The sequence below is a fragment of the Rutidosis leptorrhynchoides genome, unplaced genomic scaffold (assembly GCF_046630445.1).
Source record: "Rutidosis leptorrhynchoides isolate AG116_Rl617_1_P2 unplaced genomic scaffold, CSIRO_AGI_Rlap_v1 contig102, whole genome shotgun sequence".
In the NCBI taxonomy this organism is placed as follows: Eukaryota; Viridiplantae; Streptophyta; class Magnoliopsida; order Asterales; family Asteraceae; genus Rutidosis; species Rutidosis leptorrhynchoides.
The window spans coordinates 88,267-100,251 of record NW_027266358.1 but is presented as its reverse complement, the minus strand read 5'-3'; the positions used below and the strand labels follow the sequence as shown (position 1 = coordinate 100,251).

At 36.4% G+C, this 11,985-nt stretch overlaps 3 pseudogenes; 2 read left to right on the top strand and 1 right to left on the bottom strand.

Annotated features, from left to right (window-relative positions):
* The first annotated feature begins 5 nt into the window (after positions 1-5).
* LOC139880999 (uncharacterized) lies at positions 6-600 on the top strand (annotated as a pseudogene).
* A 787-nt stretch (positions 601-1,387) lies between these two features.
* On the bottom strand, positions 1,388-3,495 carry LOC139881000 (fasciclin-like arabinogalactan protein 21; annotated as a pseudogene).
* Positions 3,496-5,357: 1,862 nt separating this feature from the next.
* Positions 5,358-9,875, top strand: LOC139880998 (uncharacterized; annotated as a pseudogene).
* The last annotated feature ends 2,110 nt before the right edge of the window (positions 9,876-11,985 follow it).

The window sequence follows — 11,985 nt, the reverse complement described above, 5'->3', positions numbered from 1 at the left end:
CTACGATCACTCTACTTTCCCTCTTCCTTCAAACCCCACAAACTTGTATCCACCCGCGAACGCCATTATCAAAACCTCATCTCAAATTCCCTTCCTCCTCTTGCGACTCGTCTCTCCGTCACCACCATCACTACATTCCGCCTGCGAAGAAGCACTTCCGCCTCTGGACATCAAATTCATGGAAAAAACAAATCACCTCCTACACCCACTTCTTCTCGCGTCCTCTGCGTCTCCGCCGGAGCTGGGCACGCCGTCATGGCTTTGAAGAACATTGGTATTGAAGATGTCGCTGGAATTGAAGTTGTGGATTCGCCTCCGCTCGTTAGCCTTGCCGATCCGCACAACTTGCCGTTTTTCGATGATGTTTTCGATTTGGCTTTTAGTGGGCATTTGAATGAGGCATTGTATCCGCGGCGGTACGCGGCGGAGATGGAGAGGACGGTGAGGAAAGGCGGAGATGTTGTGGTGGCTGTTGATGAGTGTGGTGATGACGAAGTTACAGAGATTGTTGGGTTGTTTAAAGAGTCAACATTTGTTGGTTCTATGAAAGTTAACTTGATTGGAACGAGAATGATAAGTATTTTAATGAAGATTAAATAGAGTTTACTGGGGAAAACAAAAATTCCCTTTTTTATGCAATTTGTCCTTTTGATTAGTGTAGACGTCTTTGTTGATAATGTAGCATGACTTGAGTTTGTGATGCCCTGTAATCAAAATGCAATACAACTTTACGATCATGTATGTTCAAGTTTTCTTTTTCGATCAAGAATCTAAATTTGATTCAAGTTTTAGATTCTGATTGTATGTATTATGCTTTTTATTAGACTAGTAATGACATGCAATTTCTAGATTCATTCTCAAATATGCAATTTCAGCATGCAACTGTATTTGTCTGTTTGTAGGAATTACAAACAGAATCAAAAATACATAATTGACTATAACTGCTTTACTCTTTAATAATGTCTCCAGAATTGGTAAGTAATGATGCAGTTCCGATAAAACTGAACTTTTCCTCTCTATGCTTAAATTGACTCAAATTTAGCTTCCACGTTCAAACTAAAGATATAGAAAGTATTGTCGTGACCTACTGCGATATCAAACTGCGAATGGTCATGTCCATTCAGCTTGGTTCTCTTCTTCTTTTTGCTATCAAAGTTTGTTTTCCAGAGCTCAAGAGATATACATTGATAAAACATAATCGCTTTTATACTAAAGCATGTAACATTGTATCATTAAAAAATTCCTATGCAGTTCAATTCAATTTTGTTTGGTTTAAGCACACATTTACAGTTTGCCTTGTATATTCTGACAGAGAACAAGAGATTATGTAATGATGATGCTCTAACAGTCTAACTAGAAGATGAGAATAGGTAATGCAAATCCTATGTCATTGTAGTCTGATGCTCAGCCGTCTGGACTGGAGTGCTCGAGAAATTGCGTGAATCATGAAATTCTTGAAAGAGAAGATTTTGGCTCTACAATTTCAACTCCATTGATCACCAATGTCGAATTGCCTATCCCTGTAATCTTAAGATCTTGATCAGGAACCAGTGTTCTTATTACCGATTCTTTCTCCGACAATGTAGCTTGAAAGTGTATTCTGACTTAATTGACGGATTATCGCAGTTGTGCTAATGGTGGCGAGTTAACACAGAATAATAAAAACAGTGTTGTAAGTAAATAACACAAGATATGTTTACGCAGTTCGGATATACCTACTCTGCTGGGCCTCGCCCAGTGATAAACGACATTCCACTATTCTTACAACAATAGGACAGTACACATATTACAATTCGCAAATATATAATCTACTTCATATTTCACTAAGTGGATCCTTCGTCTATTCTAATAGCCTGGTCAATCGGACTAGGACTTACACAACAGCCTTATCAAACGGATAAGGACTTTCTTGTAACCTCACACAGATTACAAGCGCCAGTTGCCTTATCAAACGGATAAGGACTTTCTCGTAACCTCCACACAGATTACGAGCGACAGTTGCCTTGTCAAACAGACAAGGGACTTTCTTGTAATCTTCAAACAAATTACAAGCGCCACAGGATCTTTGCACTGTAAAGAATAACTCTGATAAAGTTGGATTAGTGCACGAATAAGATCAATCACCCTCAAAACATTCACAGACAAAAAAGGTCAATCAACTGTGAACAATAGTGTAGAATGAGACGTCTTCTTCTCCAAGGAGCTAATCAGCAGAGAATAGCTTGTAGACGTGTGTCTAGGGTTGTAGTGTCATCGATCTTTTATACTTGAAACCCTTGAATCTTGGAGAACAAGACTTCTTCACAAAACAAAAAAACACTTCCCTTTTAGCATAGGAATTGTATCCTACGAGAATCTTTTCATTAATACAATACCTTCCTTTTAGGATTTAATTAAGACTCCTTCATAGAATAGAAAATCCATAATTAAACCAAATCAAATCGGATCACAGTAAGGATTCTTCAATTACTAGTTTCCAAACAAGACTTGTACTGCAAGAAAGAATCAAATCTTCTGTATAAGTGGTTTTGACGAAAATAGCCAACTCACACTAACTGCCGTGAAAACTGAATCTAGTTAACACTGGTTAACACCACCGGCAGTTTGTCTCAACATAGCTAGTTCTTTATAGCCAAATCTCTGAGGCAGGATGTGAAGCTTTATAATCTTATGAAGCAATCCAGAAGGAGAAGCCACGAATCCGAATTTCGGAGGAGTGAAGATGGTGACAGAACTCAAATTCATGTGATCGTTTAGAATCCCATCAAGAACCAAATGCAACCCACTGCAAAAGACACGAACCCATGCGAGCTCAGTAATCGGATAATCCGTGTCCATTCTATCACGTTCTTGGATGATTCGAAATCCGAAACCAGACTTGAATTGGAAACGCAAACTAGAGACTAAATGTAACCCCATCCTTGTTTCACATCTTGAGGATCCAATGCCGAGAACGTCCCGATAACGCCGTGAATTGCCAAACCGCCGTCAAGAAACAAGTCAGGCTCCGTTAACAAGACTTGATTGATCTCTACATTTCTGTTTTTCCCATCAATTTTCGTTACAGCTACATTCTTTTCGTGAAAAAGGGTGTGAAAGCAGCTACCTTTAGTCTTTTTTAACAGATCATTCATCGAGAGCTTGATCGGAATAGTATGGTATTGGAGAAGATCTTTTAGAAGCCAATGAGGCAGAGAGAAATTCGACAAGGTGGAATCTTTAATGGCGAAGATTGTGGTGTTTGCATTACTGGAAATGAAGAGTTCAGGGGACATCTATAGAAAAGTTGCTATGGTATGGAATACTGATCTTCTTAGAACCGTGGATGCTTTAATAGAGAGGTGATTGAGAAGAGGTTTCTTGATTTAGGGGTTTGGATTGTCGTTGTTTTCTTGGATGGATTGCTGTTGAAATTGCTACGAAAGCCAAAACCACCGAGATAGTGAAGAAGACTGGTGCTTGCCACCAACATTTGGAACTTGAAGAAGCTGCCATTGACAACCAGCAGGGCGGATCCAGGATTGGAATGTGGGAGGGACCCGATAAAATATGTTGATACTAAACCAAATACATTAGAGGTACATCGAAACGCAACACACATTTTATAACATATGTACTATCAAATTCAAAAGTCGCACCGCGAATTTTTGGAATATTAAATTAATAATACTCTCTTTGTTAGTGCTACTAAACATACTACTGCTATATGTTAATCTTTAATACTAAAAAAAATATTAATATTTAAAAATGAAAGGAAAAAAAAATAGCATGTTTGAAATTTTTAAGTCAACTACCTAATTAAGATTGGACAAAATTTTTGTGTATATTTGTAATCAAACCGATCAAATTAGAAAAAAGCTCAAAACTCGAAAACAGAGTATAAATATAAATAAAAATGTATAAATTTAAACTCAAAGTTAATTTGAAAAATAATAAAAATACATGCAAAAAATGCATTCACCTTTAAAAGATTCGATTTTACGCATCCACTATACCACTCTTTCGTTAATGATCATCTGCTGAACGAAATACTATATATTTTATATATACAACTTTTTTTTTTAAAAGTTGGGTGGGATCAAAGTCCCCACTCTCTCCCTACGTTCGCCCCTGACAACCAGTGGACAAGTAAAAGTGACTTTCTATTTTTGTAGAGGAAGATTCTAGAGGGAGAAAGAAACCGTTTAATAAAAGAAAGAAGACTATTTTGAGAGAGAAAGGTTCGATTTTGTGTATTACTCCATTTATGGGGATTTTGTTCGTTTTTCTGCAGTATAAAAAATTGCAGAACGTGAACTGAACCGTCTTTAAATTTCGATAATGACGGAGTGATAACTGAACTGTAGTATACTTTGCAATTAGCTACCTGAGTTTTCACAGCATGTAATCTTCAAAGCATATTTTGCAAGCATGCCATTATGTTCGACAGATATTCATGATTTTGTAGTAAATTGTAAACATTGTAAGTTAAGGCAGCAAATTAAAAATCGTATAAATAAAAGTAAAAATACAACGGAAGTGTTTTTTTTAAGACTACCACCACCATATTCCACCACCGCCACCGTTCGTAACAATCGGTGCGGTGGAACTTAAATTTTTAGCTTTTTTTTTATGTTTTTAAACTACTTTTATATTTTAGACCATCTCTTACTTTCGTCCTAAAATAGATACAAATTTTTTAATATAAATTATATATAAAAATTTTGTATTTATTTTGAGATGGAGATAGTATAATTTAGCTATGGCATGTTTTTTCAGGTGCTCGGAAGGTGTTTGTGAAAATGACACACAAAGGAAATAAGTTTGATAAGTGAATAGAAAGTTAAGGGGAAGAGAGGAAACGAATCACGATATATAGCTAAGGTTTATCAGGTTAGTTTGTTGAATTTCTAACCCCCAATAACGCGAAACCCGTTCGCGTGCTTGCTCAGTTTATAGCTTAGATTACGCAGGCACCGACATCTCATAGTAATGGTTGCTTAATTAATTTTGTGTGTCTTCAAGCTTAGATTTTTGTGACATTGTTATTTATGAGTGTTCTAATTAATCTGAGGCATTTGAATGTTAATATTAATTTTTTGGCTTATTGAGGTAAAGCTAAAGGGGGAATTTTGGTTTCATGTAATTGTTCAATGTGGGCTTAAGCTAAAGCAGGGATTATGGTTTCATGTAATTGTTCAAAATGAGTCTCTTCCTTGGTGAAGAGAAGTAGTGTAATATATGGAAATCATGGCTCTAGGCCTCTTGCTCCGTAGTTTCATACAGTGTTTCAATTGTTGGCAATTTCAACTTTTCATTCAGCATAGAGGACCTATATGTGAATCTGCTACGCACTTGCTTATTTCTTAATGTAACTGATGGCATATCTAGGCCCCTTAAAACCCTGCATGAAAACAACTGGGCAGTGGGCACTGGGATGGAATAAGATATTTGCAACAAACGGGGGACTGGGATGGAATGTTGTTTTTCATCTCCTTCGTACATGTATTTTGTTTTCTAGAACTCTCACATTGAAGCCTCTTTGTGCAGGCATTTATAATAGAAAGCTGGAGCAATATATAAGAAGATTCAAGATGGAGTCTTTGATGTCTCAAATGAGGTTGGTCTATCACTTTTGTGTAATTTTCTTTGAAATTCTGCCTAATTCTACTAAACTCATTTTCACCACTGAAGAATCAGAGGCTTTTACTTGATTCCCTGTCATTGAAAGTTGCTTGGCAATGCCTTTCAATCAATTGCAGACTACAGAACGATTTTAATTTCAAAGATTCAGAAAGCAAATGCAATTGTGATCCTTGAAATAGTTGACCAATACTCAAATTCCCAACATTTTTGTATTTGTATACAATCAAAGGGACGATTGATCAAATTCTGTTGTGTTTTTTTTTCCCTCTATTACTCTATGACCTTGTTGCATCTCATTTTCATTTCAAAAATGGCATACTGTTTCATACTGTTTTCACGCCACAAGTCTAAATAATTTGAAATTTCTGTAAATATGAAGCTTGCAGTACAAAATGACATAACAATTGCAGCTAAAAAGGTTATACATATAGCTTTTAACTACATGTAAGAACTAATTTAGGAAGAAGTTGTTTCGAAAATTAATTTCCTATTTTTGTGATTGCAGGAACCAGTTTAGCTTTAAATTTTAACTTCGGTTCTGAGCATCCTCCTTCTCAGAAGCTTTTTAATTTCCCTCTTCATTGCCTTGATTTCAAAACTTCAGGTGCATTCCTTTGAGTTTAAGCTATTTGTAAATTGGACTTGAATGATTGTTTTTTTGTGTCTACACATATGACTATGTAGCTGATCTGAGGTTGATGTTGACAATGTGAGCGAATTGATATCTTGAACTAGCATACAAAATCTGAATGGAAACGAAAAGAAATAAATGTAGAGCTATTTTTATTTATTTTTTTATTTTTTGTAAAGGAAGCTTTGGGAACTAGAAATTAGGTTGATTGGAGGTTTTATACTTTTCTGTGTGCATAATTAGTAAAGCAAGATTGTAATTGTTATCTGGCCAATCTGATGTGTTGGTTCGTGTCTTGAAGTTGAGAAGATGGCGTTGAGATCAGCTGTACTTGGCACATTCGGGTGCCTGTTCAAGCCATAGCTGGATCAAGATCGAAGACCCAGCCATAGAGTTTGTTCGGTTCCGTCCGGTCAATATCATCGCACGACGATCACCTCACCAAGGAACAAGTCATCGAGCGAGTCCTCTCTGTTGTCAAGAGCTTCCCCAAAATCGATCCATCTGCGGTATGTTCATAAGTTAGAAACAGCTGAATTTTTCATCTTTAGTTTCAATTTCACTGTGGCCATTGCGATTTCGGAGTTTGAAAGAAATCTACAAGCTTGCTGAATCATGAATAACATTAACAGAAGAGTGAGACAAATTTTAATATCTGAACTGTGTGTTTGATGGGAAGTAGAGATCATCTGTAAATATTGGAGTTTAGTGGAGAATTTTGATCTTGCACGAGAGATTGCTTATTTTGAGCTCTTGCTGTTGGATTTTTTGGTATGCGAAAATATTTCCTTCCGGAGAAATTGAAGTATTTTGACCTCTGCTTGACAGAAAACTTGTACATGGAAGGCGGATTATAGACAATTGTTAGTTCGAGCAATAGCTATAGGAATTAGAGATACCATTTTAGCTCATGAGTTGGATTTTGTAGGGGTGGGGGTATTAAAGGATGTGTGTGAGAAATATCCTCAATCATTTTTCTTTGTGTAACTTTTATTTTCCTACGCTGAGTAATTATTTGTAATTCAGCATTACAATTCTACTGTCATTATTATCTATAGGTGATGCCTGATGTTCATTTCCAGAAAGATTTGGGCTTCTCATCTCAGTCGACTATGGATAGTAGATATCACAAGTACCTGAATCAGTTTTCGCCTTTCTATGATACACACGTACGCTCAGATTCTTTGAGCTACTTAAATTTCAATGAACAGCATAGGACTATTGTTGGTTTATCCAAAATTATCAAGCAGCAACCAGGTTCCTTATTGAAGGATTTCTCTGATAAATTTTCCCAGACTCTCTTGTAGAAATTATGAAGTTGTTGGAGACAAGGGAGACTGCCTTTCCATTCTTCAAATTCTCGTTTCGAGATGATTCTGATCCAGTTGTATAGTAGCGCATATTTTAGCTGCTGAAAATATGAGGTTTCTATCTCAAGATGTGATATCTTGGGTTATTAGTCGAATTGGAGCCATTAAGAGCAAAGATTTGATGGAGTTTATGTGGAGAAGTCACTATAAATATGAGATGGATTTCTCAGTTCTTGATACGCTAATGCGCAGTTTTGTGAATGTTGAAATACACTAAAGAAGCATTAGACATTGTGCTTAGGATGAGGGATATGGGTGTGAGGCTGAGTCTATCCGCAATTTCAGTTCTGTTTTGGTTGTTGCTTAGAGTTGATGATTATGGCAGAGTGTGGAAGTTATTTAGGGATATGATTCTTCTAGGGCCTGGACCTTGTACTTATATATTTAATACGATGATTCTTGGGTTTTGTAGAAGGGTTGCATTAGTATTTCTGAGAGTTTGCTTCATTTAATGTGGAAATAATGGGTGTCAACCGGATGTTTATGCTTACAACATGGTCATTAGTGCTTATTGTAACAGGGCCAAACTGTATATGCTCTTGGTTTGGCGGATTTGATGATTGAGACTGGTTGTAGACCAAGCACTGTTACATTTAGTACCATTATCAGTGCATTTTGCAGGGAGGGAAATTTGGTGAAAGCAAGGGAGATTTTTGACAGTATTGAGGAAGTCGGTATTTACCCAAATGTTGTAGTATACAATGCACTGATTACTGTTATGTTAAAATGAGAGATATTGGTCGAGCGAATGCACTATTTGGAGAAATGCAAGTGAAGGTGTAGCTCCTGATTGTGTCAGTTTTAATACTCTGGTTGCAGGGCACTACAAATATGGGGGGGAAGAGGATGGGGACAGGTTGTTGGGAACTTATCTCAATCAGCTTTGCTTCCTGGCCAGTCTCTCGATGATATCTCTGTTGCAGGCTTGTGTTGGGCCGGCAGGTTGGACAAAGCAATGGCGTTGTTAGTTGAATTGCTCGACAAAGGAATAATTCCAAGTTTATTTGCTTTCAATTCAGTAATTGCAGCATATGCCCGGGGCTGGGTTTGACGATAATGCCTTAAAGCTTATGAGACTATGGCTAAACTTGGTCTAACTCCTTCGTCTTCTACATGTAGTTCTCTTCTTATGGATTTGTCTAGGCAGGGAAGGCTACAAGAAGCGAAAACGCTTTTGTATAAAATGATAAAGAAAGGATTTCCCGTAAATAAAGTGGCTTTCACAGTGCTTTTGGATGGCTACTTCAGGATTGACGATGTGGATGGGGCAAAAAGTTTGTGGAATGAGATGAAATGGATGGGGACATTTCCCGATGTTGTTGCTGCTTCAGCCTTCATTGATGGACTTGCTAAGGCTGGTCTATTGGACGAGGCATATAAGGTATTTCTGAAAATGTCAGAAAAAGGTTTAGTGCTAAATAATTTTGCGTACAACTCTTTAATGCTCGGGTTCTGTAAGGATCAGAATCTGCGTGAATCATTGAAATTGGAAAAAGAGATGAGGCACAAGGGTTTTGTTCCAGACATCTTTACCTCCAATATCCTCATCAATGGGTTTTGCAAGCAGGGAAATATGAAGTGGCTATCGATGCATACCTGAATATCCATCGGATCAGACTGACTCCTGATATAGTCACATACAACACTTTGATCAATGGATATTGTAAAGAATTTGACCACGTTAGAGCAGGCGAGTTTGTAACTAAAATGTATGTCAGTGGTTTGGACCCTGACATCACGACATATAACATATGAATCCATGGATTTTGTAGTAATCAAAAAATAAACAGAGCAGTGATGCTGCTGGATGAACTTGTTTCGGCAGGTGTTGCTCCAAACACTACAACATACAATACAATGCTGAACGGTGTATGTAGCGACATGCTGGATCGTGCTATGATAATTACTGCAAATTTGCTCAAGATGGCCTTTGTTCCAAATGTTGTGACAACCAATGTGTTGTTATCTCAATTCTGTAAGCAGGGATGCCTGAACGAACGTTAATGTGGGGTCAGAAGTTGAAGGATGTCTCGTTCGACTTTGATGAGATTTCTGATGGCATAATGGCTAGAGCTTACCGTGATATTCAAGATAATGCTGGATATTTTACACGGGTGTCGGAAAGGGACCCTTCTTGGATTTCCTTATGTACATTACTCATTCTTATCTGTGTAGATACAGACCTTACAAGAATTCAAGCCCTAGTCCCCCACTTGAAACTGGCTCCAGTTTACCCAGACTTTGAATGAAGTGGCTTAATCTAGAGCGTACAAGGAAGCAAAATATGTGAAGATGTTACCTAAAACAGTGATCGTATGAAAATGTTGACAATATACACTGAATGAATGCTCAATGATCGTGATTTGCGCCTGTTCAAGGTAAGGTTTCAGCTGGTTTTGTATATGTGGTTTTTGACTCATGACTCTCTGTCTACATGATCTTATTAACAAGTGAAAACAGAAAGTTGCAGATTTCTTATTTTCTCCTCTTGTTTTGTTGTGGATATTATTCCTTCATCTCTGATATTTTTTATTTTCTAATTTCCATTGGCAGCCTTGGCATGATCAATCTTGTGAGAAATGTCTGTCTACAAACAGAACTTCATGGATGCTGGTTTGATAACATCTTGGTTACCGTCAAACGTGAACAGTGCAGCTGTAAAACAGGTATGTATTCTACTCTAACTTTGTGCAAGTGGTGTGGTTGAGGGAGGGATTGGTGTTTTTGATTGTGCGCAATATTATGAGAGAATTCATTTGTGTTCTTCTTTTATTCTGTTATTGCCCTCTGTGAACATATTAGTGATGGTAATGCGTTTCCTCCAATTTCGGTGTTATTATTGTAGATGATACTACATGCTCAGCCCGGGAAAACCACTTACTGGATTTGATGTGCAACGTTGCTTCTTCTTTTTTCTGGACAGTTGGTTCATCCTGAGTAAAGTAAGTATATTGTATCAGCCATTAAACAACAATTGACATCTCTTATGGAATTCATTGAGGCATAGCTAGCGAGGTTAAACTAATATACAATAGGGAAATGGATAGTCTTATGGGAAAAGTAGTGTATGATGTGTAGTAGCCAAGGAATCCGAAGAAGAAAATGAGAAAATACAACAGATTTGAATGGGAACAGAATGTGAAACGTGAAATAACCAAAAATGTAAATTGAAGTGTAGAGATTTTGGTAAGTGTGGTGACGAAGAAGTTACAGAGATTGTTTGGTTGTTTAAAGAGTCAACATTTGTTGGTTCTGTGAAAGTTAACTTGATCGGAACGAGAATGACAAGTGTGTTAATGAAGATTAAATAGAGTTTTCTGGTAAAAATTCCTTTTTTTTTCCTGTTGTAGTTCGTCATTTGATTAGTGTACAAGTCTTTGTTGAAAATGCAGTGTGACTTGAGTTTGTAAGCAAAATGCAATACGACTTTATGATCATGAATGTTCCAAGTTTTCTTCTTCGATCAACAATCTAAATTTGTGCTAATAATGCATGCATATACTTTTTTCACAATCAAGTTTTAGAAATGGTCATTCAGATTGTATTATGCTAGACTATAATGACTTGCAATTTCTAGATTCATTCACACATGCAATTTCAGTATGCAACTGTGTTTGTTTGTTTGTAGGAATTACAGTTCTATGGCTTAATTTAGCAAGTAGCTGAGCTCATACACGTTTGACGTTCAATATTACTTTTTGCCTTCCACTTTTAAAAAGACATTCTATTTTCAGAGCTGAAGCATACTCCATCATTCCAATCTCTTAATACATATTTATTTTTTAAAATATTGACACATAAAATAATATAATTTGAAAAATACAATATATTTTTATTTTAATTATGTGTGCGAGTCATCATTATTTTTGAGACAAAATAAAAAAATCTAAAAAAATATCTATCGAGAAGAGTAATGGCTTGACGTCAGGAGTCCAAAATTTTACAACGCATAAAGAGGAAGGCGGAGTACATGATGCATTATTGTTTTCTTATTATTTCTTTTCTTAATTAGTTAGTTTATATGTTAAAATTTTACGAGGGATAAATGGACTTTGGTTATCTTTGGACGTTTTTTTTTTCCTTAATTGGTTATCTTTGGACGTTTGCCATCAGAAATTTACATTCATAACGCACAATTAAAAAGTAAAAATACATCAATTTCTCATATACTGGTCAATAATCAATATACTGGTCAATAATCAATATGTATATATTAAAATGTATGTAAAGAATTGTTGGGAGTGTTTATTTTCAGAATTCAGCAATAATAAAGAAATGCAAGGTTCTTTCACGGAAATAAAAGATGGATGTTTGGTACCTTGATTTCGAAATAATTGTGAAGTTGAATGGTGGTTATTT